This window comes from Callorhinus ursinus, unplaced genomic scaffold (genome assembly GCF_003265705.2).
Source record: "Callorhinus ursinus isolate GAN/ISIS: 27379988/994484 unplaced genomic scaffold, GSC_fseal_2.0 scaffold2, whole genome shotgun sequence".
NCBI classification, from domain to species: Eukaryota; Metazoa; Chordata; class Mammalia; order Carnivora; family Otariidae; genus Callorhinus; species Callorhinus ursinus.
The window spans coordinates 3,304,717-3,326,025 of NW_027397064.1; the positions used below are offsets into that span (position 1 = coordinate 3,304,717).

Below are 21,309 nucleotides of genomic sequence, written 5' to 3' on the forward strand. Positions count from 1 at the left end.
AACCAGATGCCCCGGGCTGGGGTCAATGGGAGCAGGGAGAGCTCAGGAGTGCATGGCCGGGTGAGGAGGCCGTGCGTGCGGGGACCAGGCGGCCTGGCTGTGGGAAGGGCCCGCTGCAGCACAGGGGCCCCCACCGCTTGAGGGAGCCACACCAAGGCACAGAGAAGGCCATGGGGACAGAGGGCAAGGAGGGGCAAGACCTTTGGTTGGGGGGGGGGGGGGGGGGGGGGGGGTCGGGGGGGCCCTGGCAGGAGACAGGACTTGGGCAGGCCGGACTGCTCTGGAGGCCGGGGGTGGGTCATGTGGAAAAAGCTACGTTTCGAGTTAGCTGGGACCTGAGCTGCCGTATGAACGCCCCTGGCTTCCAGATCTTGAGAACTCCCTTTTAAGAGGAGTTGTTTAAATTCCTCTGGTTTAAAATATGAGCAATCAAAATGTACTAGGCTTCCATGCTGTGCTTTCCCATTTCCGACGACTCCTCTTGCCTGACAAGGTATCCCTCAAAGTGTAGAGGCCCGGAAAGCCCGGCCTCAGACGCTGTAAATGAGCTCTAGCTGCAGCCCACGGAATGCAATCCGCTCCTCCTGGCTGAATACAAATAATGCATTTTATTTTGTATCAATTATGGGGCACCGGGACAGCTGACGACCGTCGACAGGGCTAAGTACGGGAGGGTGGACGCGAAGAGAAGAGAGGCATGCCAAATTAAAAAAGCAAGCGCCTCATTACTCCACATCGAAACCGGCTTTGATGGAGGGACTCGGAGGTCCCCGGACACGCGGCGCCGAGCCGGGATGGACCGGTCTGCTGCCATCCCGTGCGCTCAATGTCAGCCATTAGTTCTTCCCAATCGGGCATCAATGTTCAACGCACACCCCAAAAAATATATAATATGAGCAATAATGATAACAATCTGCAGTCTCTCCAGGCTTCGGTACGTGAAGTATGAGTCAAAGACGCGCCTCACTTTTCACTCGGAGAGCTGACAAGCATGACCAGAGGGGAATAAAATAACATTCCGTTCGCATAAATATCAAGCAGCCTGCTTGAGACGGATGGCCAGGAATGTATTCTTAGCTATCATTCCGGCAGACAGGCCCAAGGACACTCATAACTTATTTTACAATCATTTAGTTTCAGCTCAAGTGGAAAACGTGACAACTTATCTCTGCTGACAAGACGCCATATCGAACCTTACAATTAACTCTGCTCCGATTATCTGCCCAGCCGATCATTAGCTGGCCCACTTCTGATGAACTGTTGCAGGGAGCTTGCCTCGGTGAAGCTGTCACTGCCAGGTGTGTAGATAGGTTTTTGATATCCCGGCTGATATTCAAATCCGCGGGGCTCTGTGCATGTGACTCTCAAGGCCCTGCTGCTCCCAAGGGTCTGGCAATGCGTCTGCCGGGGAAGGCGTCCTTCGGCCCCGCGCTCGGAAGGGGCGGTGCACCCCCACTCCCCACCGTATGCCAACAGCAGCTGCTGTTCTTCCTGCAGCGGCTGGGCTGGCCGTCCCAGCGCATATCCCCGGCCCCCGGCCCAGACTCTGGAGGGAGCACCTCCCACCACTCTTGCTCCTGGGCTGGGTTTGGAGAGAGCGGACGTCAAGAAGTTGCTGCGGGGAGCCACCCACATGACCCGAGGAGCTGCTAATGGTCCCCAGGGCCGGCTGGCTGTTAATGTCCGATGTGTCAAAGACAGATACGAAAATCTTCAAATGTATGTTCGTGGGAAGTACGCAGCTATATAAAAACAAAGGAAGCAGGAAAAAGGAGGACAGGTATGTGCAGCGAACCCGCCCTCCCCTTCTCCTGCTTTCACATACTCCCTAACGTACTCATCCGGCAGTAGGAGGTGGCATCTATTCCTAAAAATCCTTTTGTTTGGGGGGGGGATTAAAAAAATACAAAATGATCAAAGACAGGGCTATTTGTTGGCGCTGGGCTGGGGGCAGGGGCATCAGTCGAGGGCTAAGACCTTCTAAAAACCCAAGATGAGGTCACGTAGGAGCCAGTGAATTAGAACACATTTCCTTCGAGACAAGGCCAAGCATATAAAGCTCATTTGGATCTTTCAGGAGGGCTCTGTTCTTTCTGAAGCTCAGAGAGATGTGCGGGCTGGTAAATAAAGAACAGGCCACCTCTGCCATCCAAGGAAATCACAACACCCCGGCCTCTGTTAAAAGGTGAGTGTGAAGTGAAGTTCAAAACCTCGCCCCTTCTCAACAGTCCTTTTGACGGGAGCTTTCAACAGGAGGAGGTTTACTTAAATCCCCATCTCTGAAGATGTTTCAGAGCCTGCTATATTGTCCGGTTCCCTTTGCCGCTCGCGGTGCGCACACAGAGGTACACGGTGTCAGGAGAAGGGGCCGCGGGGGCACAACGGGGGTTCGGGGAAGATGACATGTGTTGGGGGAAGGAAGGGACACCGCAGCGTTCGACTGAGTCACAAAGTGGGGAGGAAAGGAAGACAGGAGGAGGGGCCAGAACGGAGAGAACACGTGGGGGAGGACCGTGTCCTACCTGGGCCGCGTTCAGTCGCACCGAGATGCCTCTGCAAATAAGACTCAAGTATTGGGATTGATCTTCACTTACATGAAGCCCTGACTTACTGAAACGTGTCTGTGATAGCCTTAAAAACAGAGGCACAAATGCTGATCACGAATCAGGGTGCAGGATTTTTTTTTTTTTTTGAGGTGATGGAAACATTCTAAAAAGGACGGTGGTGATGGCTGCACATCTCCATGAATCCGCTAAAACTCCTGAATTGTATACTTTGAGTGAGTGAGACATACTGCTATGTGAGTTTTATCTCAATGAAGCTGTTAAAAAAGAAAAAGAAAAAAGAGGGGATGGTCATTGTGTTAAATGCTACAAAGCAATCAAATAAGGAAGACCAAGTCAAAGTCATAGTCTAACAAGATGCAGGGACGGTATGGGAGTGAGGGTCAGAAAGGGGCCTGGGTACAGTCACGAAGTTCAGCTGAAGTTGCCGAGTGTGGGCTGGGGGACCCATGGGACTGACGGTCTGGGCCTCGAGCCACCTGCCAGGACCTGGCTCTACGCTTCGGGTGAATGGCAGAGCCCGCAACGTTCCATCCTCCTCCGAGGGAGCTGTCCCAGTCTCCCCCTCCTCCTGCAGAGCACAGCATCTGGTTGCAGCCACAATGGCCTTGTTCCTCTCAAGTCTCTCTAGTTTTCTTTCAGGCCGGATGGCCAGCTTGCATTGACTACCATGATCTGATCTCAGGGGATGAAAGGTAGAACGTGTTGTGGTTGAGTGAGGCCGAGAGCCTGAGGAAGTCAGTGTGGGAACATGCTGGGAAGGTACATATTAGGGAGTGCAAGTCAGGATTTTACACCTGAGGGTCAAAAATCAAATTGTTCTCTAGTTGATTTTTAGCTGAATTAATCCAGCATACTCCGAAAAATGCAAAGGCACTCAGAGCAGGGCCGTTAGGTAGAAATGAAATCACTTCAAGAGATGTCTGTTTCTTTCCAGCCTTCTCTCTTTTTACATAATCAGCCACAACCATTTCTCAGGTTTGGTGCTTAAGACTAGTAGCTGACAAAGAGATCCTGGTTCACGCGGGAGGCTCCACTGGCGGAGCAGGCTGGGGAAGGACTGAGCATGTCTAGAAGAAAACTCAATTACAGAAGTTAATTAAATGTACGCTCCCTCTTTGATAATGTAAATTTCCCATCTTTAGGAATTTAGCTGTTTCTATTAAAAGTCACATGGAGTCAAATTACCAACTGCTGCACAAGAAAGCATCAGGTCTGAGGCAGGACAATCTAGCTTTTTAGGTAGGCGGGGCCATGGAAGGCTCTGTCCAGGGTCCTGAACACATTGACTCAGGGTATTCTGTTCAAGGCACGGAAATACACCAAAATAAGGCTGCTTTTTCATGACACATCCCTGTTCTTAACCTGCTGACATCATGTGGTTTGAAGAAGTAAAGTGCTGGTGTCCTCAGCTTTAAGAAAACCTGGTACACAGACACCCGGACTGAAAAAGGAGGTAATTTGGTTGTGACATATCCCACTGCTCCAGGGTCAATTACAGGTTTCAAACAAACAAACAAAACAAACAAACAAAAAACCTCAGAAAGAACAGAATATGTCTCTCACTTTGCTTAATTATTTCTCTCCTGCTTAGGATGGATTTCAGAATTTTGACCAAAACCAACACTTCTGCATATATTTTTAATATCTGGAATTACGGCATTAGGGCAGTTTTTGAGGTGTGGGTACAAGAAAATAAGTATTTGTGGGGTTCTGGAATTCATGCTGCTCAGCCACTTCTGGAAACTCTGTGCCTGTCTCGCCAGCAGGGTGCGAGGCCATCCAAGCCACCAAGTCCCTGAAGCCTGCATGCCGGCTACTGGCCAATTTGTACTTCAGCTCCTCCCCTGCCCACCTCCATGAAGCAGCCCATTGTGCTCGGAATGGACTTCGGCACGTGGCATAAGATGGAAGTGTATCGAGGGCAGGGAGGGAACCACGATGTGTGCCATGAAGAGGAACCAGCACAGCTGTAGAATCAGAAAGGCAGTTCAAAATCCTAGCCTGGCCACTTGGCTGTATGACTTGGGGGAATTCATGTCTGTCAGTCTCAATTTCTTCACAGCTAAACTGGGCAAAACAGCCGTCCCGAACATCTCCCTTGGCCTGTCATGCCCCAACATGCTCCTTCTCCATCTTGGTCAACAGCAACCGAGCCCCCCTGCTTGCTCAGGCCAGAGGCCCCGGGCCGTCCTGACTCCCCCCTTCCTCTCACACACTACCCCCATCTGCGAGGACACAGAGGTGCCAGACAAACGGACAGAGAGGCAGAATGGCTCACCAGCATCTAGCTCTCTTCCAGAGTTGGAACAACGCAAGTACACAAAACACAGCTCCTGTCCTAACTGGCTTCCATTCTAGTGCAAAAATATTAACAACAGACACACACAGAACATTCGCAGCATCTGAGGAAGGATGGTGTGTGCTGTGGACAGACATGAAACACAGAGGGCGGAGTGTGGATCCTGAACACCATGCACACACGGCCACAAAGGGTAGTCAGGTTTTCTATAACAATAATCATCCAGTAAGTCGAAACTGAGGACTCTCAACACAGAAAACCACACATAACTGATACCAAAACATTAGAAACATCAGGGGAAAGTCTCATAACTATTAGAAAGGGTCCTGGGAGATGTACTTTGAGATATGCCGCGACCACAGCTAGACAGACCACAGTGCGGCTGACAGGCTGCTCGAGGGATCCTCAGCGGTGGAAGTGCGAGCACCATATGACCTTCACTGTGACATCTGGGCCCCTGTGCTCCCTCTCAACACAGGGCTCCTATCACTGTCTTCCTTCCCAGTGCTGTGATTTCGTCTGGGGGTGTTTCTCTTACGGGGCAGTGTCCCTCCAGTAGGCACCCACCAGCAAAAATAGGTGCTCAGTAAAAAGGTCTTTCTCCCAGGACTTAACTGGCAGCACAAAGAACATAAATGTGAGTAAAATTTTTTTTTGAACGCCAGAGGAAACAAACATCCAGTGTATCTAGAATTGTACATTTAAGACCCAGAGACTTTTAAATATTATTTAAACGCCAGCTAAAAATCTGTATTAAATTTCCTCACGGTTTTGAGCACTTTGTAGAATAAATTATTACCACATGAAGACGATAAATTATATCTTTTTAAAAAGATCTTAATTTCCCCCAGGCATCCCATGTAACATTTTGTTATGTTTCAAGTCGATGGTGGTTATTTTCGTTTTGAATGAAATCAAATGCTAATTTGAAAAGTCAGAGAAATAATGTCTTGTCATTAAAAATACTTGAAAAACTCCTTGTTCCATGTGATTTCACGACTCTCTCCCAAGCCGTGGGACAGGCAGCTTGATTATGAAAAGGGACCCTTGAGCTTCCCAAGCCCTTATTGCTGGTGGGTGGCACACCCCCGTCAGGGGAGCAAGAGCACCGTGGTGTCAGGTGCTTCAAACGGAAGGCCCGGCCACTTCAAAGAGAGGCCCCACCAGCCTCCGAAACTCCATTCCCTTCCGCCACACCTGGGCCCTAACAATAGCCCCAGTCAGTGGGCTAGAGGTTACTAAGTGGGACTCCCTTGCTCCCTGAGCGACTCGGCCCATGAGGAAACTCTGAACAGTTGGGTTCCATGGGTAATCCATCCACAGGAAGCCTGGAGCTGACGGAGGGCAACCTGCAACCACTCAGAACCCCAGGTGATGAAGCTCAGCACTCAGAGGAGCATGACCTTGACTATATGTGCATGTGTGTGTGCAGACACCAGATATTTACTGCTTCAACAAATAACTACCCAGTGCCTGCTTCGCGGGGTGTACTGTTCTAGGCCCTGGGGAAAGAGCAGTGAAGAAAACAGAAAGATATGATGGGTTTAAGACACAGAAACGGCTAATAGTGCAACATCTGAACAGACTAATCCAACTGTAAATCCACACGGCTATAGACTGATTTGTGCGGATGCTGAAGCTACCAAAGTACGTGAGCCTAAATGTGCATCATGAGCTGCCTTGGGTACCTGTTCTGTATCTGAATAACCTTTTAACAAAATAAACATCTTTGGGAAAAATATAGAAACATGCCCCCCAATATTTAAATGTGAAGATTTGTCCCATGAATTTTTTTTTTTTTGAAAAGCGTGAAATGACTCCTTTAACGGCCACTGAAAAGACAGTATTTCTCTTTCCTGCTGTTTCAGAATTTTGCTAACCTGCTGCTAATGACTAATGACTGCGCTACATATTTTATGTAGATTCCAAGGCTGGGGTTGACCTCTAACTCTTCTGCCTGCAAACTAGATATTATCAACCCACTCATGTCTCTAACTAGTGGCAGGTGAGCGGCGGCAGCACCCTCATTTGAATAAGGAAGTTGAGACAGTAAGGTCATCTGTTCAGTGAGCACTGGAATCAATCTGGTGTGACATTAATGAGAAGATGAGGTTAATGACTTCTTACTTTTGACACACTATTAAAACACTGTATTTAAAATATTTACCGGGTCACAAATAGGTAGCAGGTCCACATGGCAAATGAGTAGCTCAGGGTGGGCTGTTTGGTTCCCCTCCAAGATCTGTAGTGGGAAGATTCCTCCTTGTTGCAAAGGAAGCCTAAAACGGTTTCCTACATTTGGCAAGCTCTAAGTTCTAGGGGTGCAAACACAGCCCAGTCCACGAAGGGGCTGGCGGGCTGGCGTGGTGTGATGCATCTCAGGGCCAAGATTCTGATCGTGTGAGATAAGAGGACACTGTGCATTTTGTGCTAGCATAAAATGAGTGATTCCCGTGGGTGCTCCCCGTGAGAAACCAAGGCTGCCCCCACGCTTAACCAGGATGACGTTCATCCTGCTTTGCCTGGGACAATCCCAGTTTAGGCCTGTTTCCCGCCATAAGTATTAACACATGGGCACCTCAATCTTTTTTTTTTTTTTTTTTTAAGATTTTATTTATTTGAGAGAGGGAGAGAGAGAAAGCTCGAGCACACACAAGCAGAGGGAGGAGCAGAGGGGGAGGGAGGGGAAAGAGCCTCAAGAGGAATCTGTGCTTAGTCTGGAGCCCGATGTGGGGCTTGATCCCATGACCCTGAGATTGTGACCTGAGCTGCCCATGGGCACCCCCATCTTAATCCCACTCTGCGATTCTTTCCAAAGAACAAAGCTCAAAGGAAATCTAATGATTACGACTATTAAAATTTGGGCACGTAAGAGGTTTAGTGAAAATGGGAGAACCCCTCTGAAACCCTGCCCTCAATTTCTGTGTTCTGTGTGGCTGGGTCTCATGACAACCTTGTGTCAATCTGAAATCAAGAATCCCACCCGGACTGCTAAGTGCAGGAAAAGTTTGTAGCATGACAGATAATTTTAACCTGACTGAAAATGTATCAAATTTTATACTCGGGATAACTGTCTCCACCAATAACCCCATGGATAAAGATACCACAAGTAATATCTTTGTTCAGAACTGCGGCCCAGAGATCATTTCATTTCTGAAATGCAGTTGAAAGTACAGACTTTTTCAATAGAATTGGTCGAGTGGCTCTTAGTTTGTCTTCTCCACAAAAATGACAAATCGCTGTCATCTCTAAAATTAATGATGGTGTGTAAAAACTCAGATTCAACTCGCTTCTGACAAAAAGCAGTTAATAATTCAGCATTAATTCTAGAACATTCTTTTAAAGAGAAGAACAGACTTCACTGCTACTACAACAGTTTTACCTTATCACTTCCAGCACTGTCTTAGAACTTGGGCTTTGTCCTGGCAAAAATAAAATAAAATGCATCACTATTTGGAGAGTCTGAGTGGGATCTGCTTTCAGTTTAATGCATTTTCTTTAACGTGGCTAGAAAATTTTGTCAATATGGTTCAATCAGACACTATGGTTGATCTTTGGGGAAATTGCTGTAAAATAAAATGAAAGATAAGATTGTGTTCCCAAACATAATAACTGGCATTTTTCTTTTTTTCCTTAAGCAGAAGCCCAGCCCCCTGTGGCTGACGGCAGGGTCAGTGGAGGGTGCAGCAGCCCAGAGCGAGAAGTGGAATCTGCCGCTTGCTATTCATCAAAGAATCGCTCATTCCCATTCTTCCCTACTGCTGTCTTTTATCCCCTGGGGTGAGGTTAAAAGAAGCAACTGCCCACCAGCCTCCCCAACCAGGATGTGGGCCTCCTCCCTGCCTCCGCGCCTCTGCCCGCCCCTTTCCTCAGAAATAGATTTCTTTTCCTCTTCTCCCCCCACTTCTGCAGAAGGTTCCTGACGAATCCACAGTTTTCTCCTGAATACACTCTGGCCAGTCATCCCTGCCCACACACCCTGGGATGGCCCACCATCCAGCTAGTGGCCGGGACCAGGTGTCTCCAGTCCTTGGGATTCTATGGCTCACAGGCTGCGGGACACTCTGAGCAGCCCCCAGGAAGTGAGGCCTTCCAGGTCATCTGGGCATGAGACGGAAAGGGTCTCTTACTCCACGTGTATGCGGACCCCGGCATTAACCCCACTTCCACGGTCTCAAACTCTGGCCCCAACTGGCTTTTGCCAGTAAACACCTCCCTCTCCACTCCTGGCAGCCCAGGGCTCTCAGGAGTGGCCCCCATTGCTACTTCCAGTGTCTTCTCTGACTCCCTGGCTCTGGCCACAGAAAAGGAAGAAATGGATCTATGTATTTTCTTCTGTGAAATTCAAGTTCGTTTTCTCATTCTAGACCCTGGGGCACTTCTTCCCAGGGGAAGCTGTCTCCTCTTTCGAGCACACCTTGTCATTTGGCTCAACCTGAGACCCTGACCTTCGGAGGTGCGGCTGTCCGAGCGATGAGGACACCCCATGGGCCGGGCCGGGCAGCCTGGCTGGGGCAGGTCGGCTCTGCACACATGCTGTGCGTGCAGCTAGGTTGGCTGCAGAGATTTTGCTCTTATTTTATGAGGCTGAGCGGGAAAAAGAAAAAAGGAGATGCTGGTATTAGTGAAGAGAGCGTGCACGTACAAGCTTCATGCAAAATGGGCACAAAAATGGAATTCACTAGGCATGCTCAAAGTAACAGATCTAGATAGCCTTGGCTACGTGGGGGATTTAAGTGGATGTGCTCAGTTGTGAAGAAAGAGAACAAAATGATGACATGGAGACAGCGTGCACAATAGGCTGAGATGAGGCATAATTAGGACTCTCACAGTATTTTCTAGTTCCTCTGGGAAAGCACCACCCTCTTGTGAAGTGTTACAGTCACGATTCTTACGAATCCAACCTCAATACACATTTGCAGGAAGAAATTAAAAACGAGATTACACACAGAAGTAGGGGTCTGTTTACATCTGACTTCACATCTGGTACTTCTCAGAAAAAGGCCTACTTGGTTCAAGGCATGCTTCATGGCCGAGAGAGGATGGGGCCAGCAAGAGGATTCAGAGCCTTGCTCCCTGTCCGGGCAGACGAGGGCACTCACGGACTATGAAACCCTGTAATCTGCTCAATTAAACTCTAAGCTGAGACGTACCCTACTGTAGCCACTTGATGTTTGCAAACAATTCCGCTTACTGGTGGAATGATGTCTGCCCTCCAGGAGATGGGGCAGGCTCTGCACAGCGTCCCCACGGTTTGACCCAGTTGCTCTGTCTTCGGTTAGGTCTTTCCGTATCTCTAATTTTCCTCACTATGTGGCAAGTGGCAGAATGGGGGTGGGGACGCAGGTGTCCCGGCTCTCCCACGGCTGCCCCCCAGGGCCCCAAACGCCCACCCCCAGCTCTTCTCCCTGCCATAGCCAGGCAAGGACCGCTTTCTATTACCACAAAGAAAGACTCACTGCTCTTGGTTTTGGGATAAATTAAGGTTTCGAACTGAATATATCTACTGACAAGTGGAAATTCACAGATGTTTACCTCTTTGTGTTTTCTAACTATAGAATTCCTATTTGAACTAACTTTAACACATTTTTCCATAAATAGTATGTATTTATTGCTGAAAGATGAAAAGAGAACAGGGAAAAACACTTCTGATCTTGGAGAAGTCTACTGTTTCCGTTCAGGAGGTTTTTACACACAGGCAAGCAGGTGGCCCCGCCCACAGCCCCGGCCCCGCCCACAGCTCCACCTGTGGGTCACACCTGCCTCACACAGGACCCTTGCCAGCTATGTGACCCTGGGCAAAGTATTCAAACTCTCTAAGACTCTGTTTTCTCATTTAAAAATGAGGATAACAGTACCCCCGCACAGAACTGTACAGTAAATTTAATGAGCAATATAAAAAAAGCCCCCAGTCCAGGGCAACGAGGTGGCAGATAATAACCTTCAGCTGTTCATCCCATTACATAAAACCTGACTGAACTGGGTGGATACTGACCAAGGCAGCAGACCCTGTTCTAGGCCTGGGAAACTTGGCGGAGTCTTCCCCCTCACATTCTGGGGGTGGAAGATGACAAATTAAACAGTAAAGGAGGAAATCACAAAGGTAATTAGGGGTACAGAGGAAGTCAGTCAGGGAAGAGGGGTGGGGGCACTTTTAGGTGGGGGTCACCAGGGCCTCATGGATAGGGTGGTCTCTGCTGGGGCACGAGGGCGGGGAGGCCACATGCACAAGGGGGGAGGTTTCTCAGCCCAGCAGGTGAAAAGGCGCTGGAGTGTTAGGGGCATGGCTGGCGTGGGCTATAGGACAGCAAGGCTCAAGCCCCTCCATAGGACAAGGAAACCTAGGAATGTCTGTCCAGAGAGAGAGACATTTTCATAGCTGCACAGTATCTCCCTGCAGGGGTTTACCATATTGATTGATTGATTGATTGATTGATTTTTAAAGATTTTATTTATTTATTTGACAGAGAGAGAGAGAGAGACACCGAGAGAGGGCACACAAGCAGGGGAGTGAAGAGGGAGAAGCAGGCTCCCCGATGCAGGGCTCGATCCCAGGACCATGGGACATTGACCTGAGCTGAAGGCAGACGCTTAATGACTGAGCCACCCAGGCGCCCCTTACCATGATTTATTTAACCAGTCCCCTACCGCTGGTCATAGAGGCTGTTTCCAATTTCCGAACTGTTTTTAGATAGAGTGAAAAGTTAACATATTTATAGTTAAAGTCAGTTATGATATAATCCAACTTTGGAAATAAATAAGAATACAGATACAACTGGAAGGGTGTATACCCCCCAAACTGAAAACTTAGTGTAGGGAGTTTGTTTTTAAAGCAAAAAGCTTCTCCAGAGCATTTTCATTTTTTCTAAACTACGATGTTTTATAATTAGGGAAAAATGCAAAGTTATTATTGCAAAAATTAACAAAGGGACATGGTAGTTAGCCACGTGCCAGAGGGAGGGCCGCAGGCTTACCAGAATGGGGTGACAGGTGCATAACCGACACCACTGTGGTACCACGTTCTAGCCACAGGACAGACAGCACATCCCTTTACTGGGAGCGCTTTTATACTAGTGCATGTATTATCCACGTGTCTAGAAATCAAAGAATCTTTTAAATGAGAAACAGACTATCAGTAACACAATTTTAAGGAAGAAAAGGAATATTGTATGAAATAATTTCTTTTTTGAAACAATTACTTATCCAGGAACTGGTATTAATGTGACCTGCTTGCTAACACTGTGGTTTACAGTTTGCCAGTGCCCCCAGAAAGTCATGTATAAAAACCAGGTGCTGGCTCAGGTAATAACCCACACCTTGACTGCTTTAGATGATATCATATGATGATAATTTTTCTAGAATACGTGCTCTGGATGGATGCCACTGAAGTACAAATCTCATCTGGGGGCCTGACCCGCATGTCTGGCGGGCGCTGCCACCGCCTTCTGATTGATATGGGCTGACGTGCCCCCAGACTTCAATTTCCCTCTGTATCCCCACCATAAAGGCATCTCGCGTGGATGCTGCAGTAGTGTTTCTGGACACAGGCTTTCCCGGACATTTTGATGTCAAAGGAAAGCAGTCACAAGATTTCTGAGGTCCTGTGTTTTGGGGAGCAGAGATGCTTATTTGACTTTTCGCACTAATCCAAAGCTGGATATGAAATGAGAGTCAGCAGCTGGCTGAAAACTGAGTTTCTGATCTTGGAAAAATGAGTTTGATGTTTTGAAATACATTAGGTAATTCTGTTTCTCATTATACTACACACAGAAAACGTTTCTAAAGTAGTAATGCTTATCTCAGTTATGATTCGAGTCCAGCTGGGGGACTACTTATTTACGAACACTGTGAGAAAAGCAGTGCCTATCTGAAAACTGGCTCAACCACAGGCTGCAGACCAGCTAGTCGGTGAGAGAGAACTCCCGAACCCCGCCAGATGGCAAGCCGGGGTGGGGGAACCGCATACCACGTTCATTGACAATGCCTGCCCCCACACTGGATCTCAAATGCAATTACAATGATTTTCCTGTAAATAAGTATACATTTTAAGAAACTCTGCAATATACATAGAAACCTTCCCCCCGCCCCGCAACTGTAGTAAGATTTTAAAAACCCCACTGCAGAAATAATGTAGCAATTAAAATAGCATTTATAACTACATTTGTTTAAAATGTTTCTTCATATAAAAGAATAAAATTTTAAGTCATTTAAAATAACCATCTGTTTCCTCATGATATAAAATTTTTAGTATCATTGTATAATTAATATTAATATCACTTTCTGTTAATAATCTTTTCTGTCAGATAATAAAGCAAAGATGTAACAAAAGATATATTCACGAAGTTTAAGAATGCAAAACCAAAGCAATATACAAAAGCTAAAGGAGGAAATACAGAGGGTTTGAGGATGGCACTGATCAGCCACTACACAGCGGTCGACTGTATCTATCATCTACCTACCTACCTACCATCTATCACCCTACTTACTACCTACTCATCTCATCCTTCCACCCAACTACTCTATTTATCTTTTTTCTTTCTACCTACCTACCTACCTACCTACCTATCTCACCCATCCACCCACCCATCTGCCCACCAGTCCGTCCGTCCGTCCGTCCGTCCGTCCACCCACCCATCCATCCATCCATCCACTCTATCTACCTGATCCGTCTCCTTCTAACCAACTCACAATTACTTATATTTTATAACCACTCCTTCCCCACTCTTACTTCCACTCCTTTCTTTCTTCTTGGCACCTAAAATGTTTTAAGCCCTTTAGGTCTTTCCGTTTTTGCATGTACTTATAAATCCTATAGTAGGGAGCATGGAAGACACTGAAAAAGATTTGACCAAGTTTTGTTCTGATAATGAACAAAGTCACCAGGAAGACAGTATCACTGAAGTTTTTTAAGCTACTTGATTCATGGGCTGAGAACCTGAGCAAAACACAGAAATACAAAATGAATATTTTCCTGGCTCAAGGGTGATATAAAACCATGAGAAATAGTCCTAGACTGCTTAAAAATATACAATGTTAGAAAATCAGATGTTTTAATGTGGCAAAAAAAAAAGATCACTGAAAGTTTTCTCTCTAGTTGGAGTAACAGCATATCTTTTTGACAAATCTTTTTATACTGCTCTATTTTTTATATATGATTGGATGCTGGGGTAGTAAATGCTGCTTTTTTTTTTTTTTTTTAAGAATACCCTAGAATTAAAAGTTCACAACTAAAACTACAGGGACTAATAAACAAAAATAATAAAACACTAAATAATTTCACAAAATTTTAGACTTCTATATTTTAGGAAGCTTTAAAATTTTAACAACACTTTCTTGTGTTGAGGCCAATGTGAAATGTTACTAAAAATACCCAGGGGATGAGAAACGCATGTCTCAGTGTCACTTCCAGAGAAGACTTCCAGACTTCCTGGAGAATTGTGACCTGCCTGGACTTGGGTGTCCCCTCTCCTAGCACACCTCTGCCCTACTTCTCCATGAGTGAGTGAGTGAGGGGAGGACCCCTGCTGGCTTGAGAGGCAGCTCGTAAAGTCACGTCACTCTCCTCCTGAAAACCACAGGGGCGCCCAACTTCCCAGGGTCAATCCCAAACCTTTTAGGATCCTTGCTCTTATCCTTCATGATTGAACTTGAACTCTCCTTCCAACCTCGATGCCTCACCCCCCGCTCTTGCCCTTTGTCATCCCACAGAGCTCCCTGACACCTTGTACCTCTTCAGACGTTGACACGCTCTTGCTTCTGCACCAATGCACACACACCCTCTAGCCTCCTGGTTCTTACCAGCATTTAAGGTCTAATGAATGTATCTGTCTTCCTTGGGGTCACTTCCAAATACACGTGGGGGCACTGCCGCCCCATATGGTAAAGTGCTTATTGTGTATTTGCTGGATGAGTGAATGAATGGATGCATAATTTGCTTTCATTGTTTCCGTTGGAAAAATACTTAGTAATTTACACATTTAACGCCAGACCTGATTTCAGAACCCAAGCATGCATGTCTTAGCCGCCCCTTACCCTCAATCTACTTCTCACCACTTGACGAAGCATATTTCAATGTGTTCACTCAATGATTACCTGCCTCTCTTCCCTTCCCCTCCACAGACCAGGAATTGTGTGTGGATCCCTGCTCTCCCACCAGGGCCTGTACAAAGTAAATGGTCAATAAATATTTGTGAACTATATGAAGTTAAATAGAAAATGAAATAATTGCTGTGAAGTACCCCTAATCTAGATTATCCCTCCTTAATTCAGCACTGACTTCGCTTGCGATTCCCAAATGGGCTGAGATAACTGAAGGTAGGAAACTCAGTTGTAAACTCTAACTGGCCATTGTAAAAACACGCACAACGTGCTTCTGACAGTCCACCGTGAATGTTCCCTGCTGGTGCCTGGATATATCTTGGCAACACACTCTGTCCTAGGTGAATGTTCCCTGCTGGTGCCTGGATATATCTTGGCAACACACTCTGTCCTCAGCTCTGTTAGCCAACAGTTTCTGGAGCACCATGCCAAGCATTTTGTTTAAGAAGAGAAATCTTAAAAACTCAACTAATCTTATCACAGGGGATGGGCAGAGGCCTTGGCGCCCCTGCAAGCCCACCATGCCACCCTGTCACGTGGGGCCCGTTCTACTCTGGGGGTGTTCTGGTGCCCGGCCATGTGTGCTCATTCAAGGATCATGAGCGAGACCAGCAGTCTGGGGAGCAAACACTGGGACAGCGTGCAGGGCGTGGCCCCTGACACCCGAGGATGGAGACAGGAAGACTCTGAAGACTCTCCTTGTGGAGTTAACTTTCTTGCAAGAGAAGTCAAACAAGAAAACAAGACGGGATGACTTCACACAATCCCACATGGTGACTGGCTAGAAAGTGGCAGGGGCAGGGAGACAAACAAGCAAGTGCACGCTGTGAGCTGGGTCCCAAGAAAGCCAAGGGCAGAAGGAAGTCTGGGCAGGGCTTGAAGGGGAAACAGGAGCCGTTGGGGGGACGTGGACATGCAGGGCTCACCCAGCTCAGAGTAGAGCAGCGGGCTGGAGCCAAGGACAGGGAGACGGGAGGGGCAGGGGGGACATGGGATAAAGACACATCAGGGGCCAGACCAGCTGGGGCCTTGTCAGCCAGAAATAAAACATCAGGAACACAGCCCGTGTGCAGGGAGGAGGCCACCGCAGTGTCATATGGGGGGCGTGGCAATCTGATTCATGTTTGTTTTCTTTAGAAGATGAGTCTGGCCAACCTCAGGGAAGCAAAGACACACAGCGGGAGACGAAACAGGGTGGACAAGGCTGAGCCCCAGTGGGAGCCGTGGGCAGAGGAGGGGCAGGTCAGTGGGCAGCCTGGTGTGCATTCAGGAAGAGGGCGCAGAGAACTAGCCGTATGAGCAGATTCAGCGAAGTGAGGGTACGAGAAACTGTGTGTGTGGCCTGAGCCCCCGGGAGGACGAGATGGTGGGGGGCAGACTGGAATATGGAGTCCCCTTTGGAACTGCTAAGGGTGAGATGGTCACCAGCCCTCTGAGCAGGTGGCTGGTTACACGTGTTCAGTGGAGGAGAGCATGGCCCAGCGGGGCATGTGAACCTGGGCATCCTCCGTGTCTAGAGAGATGGCTAGGCCCACTCTGGGGGCACGGGGACCTGCAGTGAGGAGAGAAGACTGTGTCCGGGGCAACATCAAGGATCTGAGGTCTGAAGTAGAAGATGATGATTCTGAAACATAGCCAAGAAAACAGCAGGAAAACGCAGAGAACGTGTCATGGCAGAAGCCAAGAGAAGAGTTTCCAGCAAGATTATGAAGGGGACCAGGGAGCGCTCCGGGCTTGGCGGGGGGGGGGAGGGGCGTCTGGCCGCGGGCCGAGAGCAGTGTTCCCGAAGGGCTGGGATGGAGGATGACTAGGATGGGTCAGAGAGGACGTGGCTGGGAGTAACTGGGGATGGGGAGTAGAGACAGCTGTCCTGGGCAGGTGCGCACAGGAGGAGAGCGGACCAAGGTGGGAGCCGCCGAGGGCCATGGCTGGGGCCAGGAGAGATGTCAGGGCAGGTGTGCACGCTCCCAGGCAGGATCTGACAACTGGGGATGGCCTAGGAGCATAGGAAGGAGACAGGGGGAACACAGGAGCAGAGTCCTCTGGGCGTGGAGAGCTGATGGGTCCAGAGGTGCAAGGGAGGACACCGGCCAAGGGCAGGGGCACCTCGTCCCTCGCGCAAGCAGGAAGCAGAGGAGTCTCAGCAGCCACAGGTGCAGCTGGGGTGGGTCTGGGCATGGGCAGTGAGCAAGCACCTTCCCCTATTTCCCTGGTAAAGGGAAAACAGGGTCATCAGGTGAGTAAGCAAGTAAGAGATGCGGGAAGAAAAAGTTGGAAACAATCATTTTGAAGTATTATGCTGTGTCATGTTACTTGATGCTACTTTGTGTCAAAACTGTCACAACGATCCTTCCCGCAACATGGAGTCACTGCCCCTAGTTCAACAGGCTCCTCCACAGAGTAAGGCTCCCATTTCTCATCGCAGCCGTGGTTCATGCACACCTGTTCACACCCCTGTTGCAAAGTGGATCTCAACCTCGAATGCACGTTAGAAACCCCATTCTGGTGCTCAGGTTCACCCCTGGCCAGAGGAAGCACATCACCAGCCCTCGGCCCCATGAACTGGGATTTCTAAAAAGCATCCTCAAGCCTAAGATGTGCAGACAGGTTTGTGAGGTTCCTGCCCTCCCAGTTCCTCAGCCCGTCTCTATCTGATAGGGGTTTCAGACTCCTCTCTACACCCCATCCACTGCTCTGGACACCTCCCAATGTGGCTTTCTGGAAAGGTGGCCCCACAACAGCACCCAGCAGGCCCAGTGCAGTTTGGGGAGAGGTGAGCACAGGAGGTGGTCCGAGGCCTCCCGTTCTCTCAGGACACAGCTACATTGACAGGTACCATCTGGGTCAGCCCCACCAAGGCTGGATACCCCGCTGCACCCCTGAATTCGGGTGATCAGCTCTGTTTTGCTCTGTGGTCTCTCAATCTGGAGGGTACCAACATGACACCTGCCAACAAGGCCATCCCGGGCTTGCTGGGGCCCTCCCTCCCTCGCACGGTGCTCTCAGCGCCTGAGACGCAGTCCAGCCCTGGCCAGCTGGGTGGGGATCATTCTAGGTCCCCGTCTTGTGGGGCCCTTGTGCCTGGCAAGCGGCGAGTGTTTGCCGGATGCCAGGGAACATCAGAGCTGGTGAGGGCAGCAAGACAGAGTGGAAGTGACTAGCCTCCAGCTTCTGAGGGGGGGTGGGCGGGGGGGGCAGGTCTGAGCTGAAGTTCAAAGTCTCGCAGGGAGGAGACACTGCCTGGGGTTGGCGGCAGGAATTCCCTCCAGGAAGAAAAAGGGCAGGCTTCCTTCTCTCAGGGAAGGATTATTATTAAATAAAGAGGGAGTGCAGCGCCAGTGGCTGTTAGAAGGGACCAGAGAACTGAAGTTGTCACTGCCTAGATCAGAGTTTGTCAACCTTGGCACTATTGACATTTTGGGTGGGTTCACTTTTTGGGGCGGGAGGCTGTCCTGTGTGGCTGAATTTAGTAGCCCCTCTGTTCATAGAAATCAGCAGCACACCCCTCTGCCCCTTAGCTGTGACAACCCCAAATGTCTCCAGACATGGCCAAATGTCCCTGGGGCATGGGGAGAGGGGACAAAACTACCCCTGGTTGAGAACCAGCGATCCAGAAGAAGATACTTAGGGCCGGAGAGGACTAAGAGACTCTACAGCAACTGGCAACAGTATCCCTCTCTGCCTTCCCTTTACAGTGATTTCTAGACTTCTGCTGGGCAAAATGAGAGCTGCTGGCCTTCAAGCATGAAACCCACGGCTCCCTGTTCTGATATTGGGGGCAGTGTTTTCTCTGGTCAGCACCTGCTGCTAGAAATAGCTTGCAGGAAGGAACTAAGGAGATAAAGTACAAAGTAACAACGTTTTGATTCAGAGGGGAAAAAAAATACACCTTTTCCCCCCTGTGGCCAGTTACCCTAGGAAGCTTCTGCTTTCTCCTTGGCCACATGCAGAGAAAGGAAAGCAGGCTCTGAGCACAGAGGGAACCCGGGTCATCCCTTTAATTAGGCCGACCGGTCCAGTGAGGGGAGCAGACCTTAGCCGCTGAGACAGGGTGTCCAGCTTTGAGAGATGAGAGCCCACGGGCCCTTTAACACTGCGCTAAGCTGAAGGTTGATGACAAACCCCAGGGAATGGTTTTTGAATGCCAGCTAGGATCGGGGAGGAACTGATGATAAAGGGAAAAGTTCAGGAGAAACCAGAGAAGGGAAAACATTGTTTCCTTTAAAAGCAAGCTTTATAAAAATAAACAAGTTTTACGATAGAATGTTTTAATATTAAGCACTCATGTCCCCTTTAAAAAAATGGCAGAGGGAGAAAGTATAAGCTTTGGCGTCAGAAAGACCTGGGTTTGAATTTTGGCTAATTATTAAGAGTCTTGGGTTTCTCAGCCTTTTTGAACCTCAGTTATCAAACAGCGACAGTGATTCTCAGAAAATGAACATTAGACGTCAAGCTCCCGACACAGAGAGGCCGCGACAACAAAGGCAGTCTCCACCTTGACCCTCTTTTCCTCCCTCACAAAAACCCTCCTACAAATTAAGCCTCATGGTCTGTGTCACACTACCACCACCTGCCGGCGACACGCCAAAATTGTCAGCATACTATCCAAGGAGAGAAAAAAAGAGCTCAGACTGTAAGCATCCCTGCAACCAGTCCCAGCACCCTCTCTGACCATCCCTGGGCCGGCCCCTTCCCGCACCTGGGACAGGAAAAACAGAGGAAGTGTGGGGCGCACAACCAGCAGGGCTGAAACGTGTGTGTCTAGCCTTTATCATCAACACAGCCATGCAAAAAAAATGTTCAGAGTGAGAAAAACTATTTAGAAGTTTAAAAAGCTCCAAGGCTTCAGATTCAGGATCAATGGTTCAATAACAGATTCTGGTAGATTCCAGCGGGAAGACGCAGGATGAAACTGTTGGAGATGCCCACGCACACGCACCTTCATGGAGAAAGCTGAGCGCGGTGTGCGCACTTGGCAGCCACAAGGCTATCCGCTGGCCAGGGGTGGAGGCAGGCTGAGGGAGGGTCGAAGAGAAGTGCTTTAGTCATTTGAAGCAATGCAGTATTCACGGTGATGGCCAGCCAGGGCAGCAAGGATGAACTGCTGGAGTGGGGCCATCAGGACAACCTGACAGCTGAGGCGGGGGTGGGGCGTGGGGGGAGCGGGGCTGCCGTGGCAACAACCAGCCAGTTGAGGCTGGCACGGGCGGGAGACGGGGTGGCAGGCCTGCCTGCCTCACTGAGATGCTCAGGAACGTGCCTGGACAGACACACAGGGTCCACGGCATCGGCTCTTGCCCTTGGCACAGGTGCGCTGCATCTAAAAACACATTTTGCCTTGGAGCAAGACAGAACAACCAAGTATCTACAAACGGCCCCCTGGGGTCCCCTGCTATACCCACAGTAATGCAAACTCTTGGCTAACGCTTCTAGAGAAAATTACCTATAGAGAAAATGATTAATCAAAAAAAAAAAAAAATTACAGGCTCCCAATAAGACTCACGAAAACTCTCAGCCAATAGTTGTTGCAGAGATAATTGTTCTGAATCTGTCAATAAAGCTAAGCTGCCCCTTAATTGACTGCAAACAACAATTTCTTTCACCCGGGATTATAAGTTGGTGTTCACAGGCTCACTGCTGCCATTATGGTGATAAACAGTTTAAACCACAACAGGGTCTGACATGTAGATCAATTCTGGGTCCATAAAGAATCTACACAAGAGGTTGCAGGACAGGAATTTACAGCCACCAGTTTTTATTCCCTCTTGCTGCAAAAATTACTTCTGTCAAACACTTAGGGGAGTGAGGAAAAATGTAAAAAAATTAATTTTTCATGTACTACGGGAACAGCCTCTTCCAATGCAGAAGCCGAAGATGAATATGTTTCTGCATTTAAAAAATTATGCCGAGCAGCATGTGGTGCTTAGCCGAAGAGGGATCCAACCCTCCGTGCTGCTCGAGAGCCAGCAGACAGCAATTTGAAACCCCGAACTGAGCTGTCTGGATTTCCTCTAAGGGCAGATGCGGGTCTCATGTTAGCAACGCCAAATTATATTAGACATTTAATTTTAAACCTCAGGTACTTAATGTAAAACCTTACAACAGTAATAGTCATAAAGCAGTGGGGCATTCCATTTCACAGAATGGATTCTTCTCCTCCCCTTCTTAATTTAACCAGAACCTCCTGTTTTGTAGTTTTTCACACTACAAAGCAATCTATCTAATTAGAAGTTGCCCACAGCTGCTTTAAAGAGATTAAACCCCCCAGAGTACCTGTGCGTAGAGAGGGGAAGCCTTTCAAAAGTTCTCTGGAGCCAAGGTCTTAATTTAGTGTGGACGAAGGGG

General features: G+C 48.6%; 1 protein-coding gene across 8 annotated transcripts in view; it reads right to left on the reverse strand.

The window, feature by feature from the left end:
* Positions 1–21,309, reverse strand: part of AGAP1 (ArfGAP with GTPase domain, ankyrin repeat and PH domain 1) — a 513,811-nt gene that overhangs the window by 126,686 nt on the left and 365,816 nt on the right. The gene's annotated exons all lie outside the window — the stretch shown is intronic.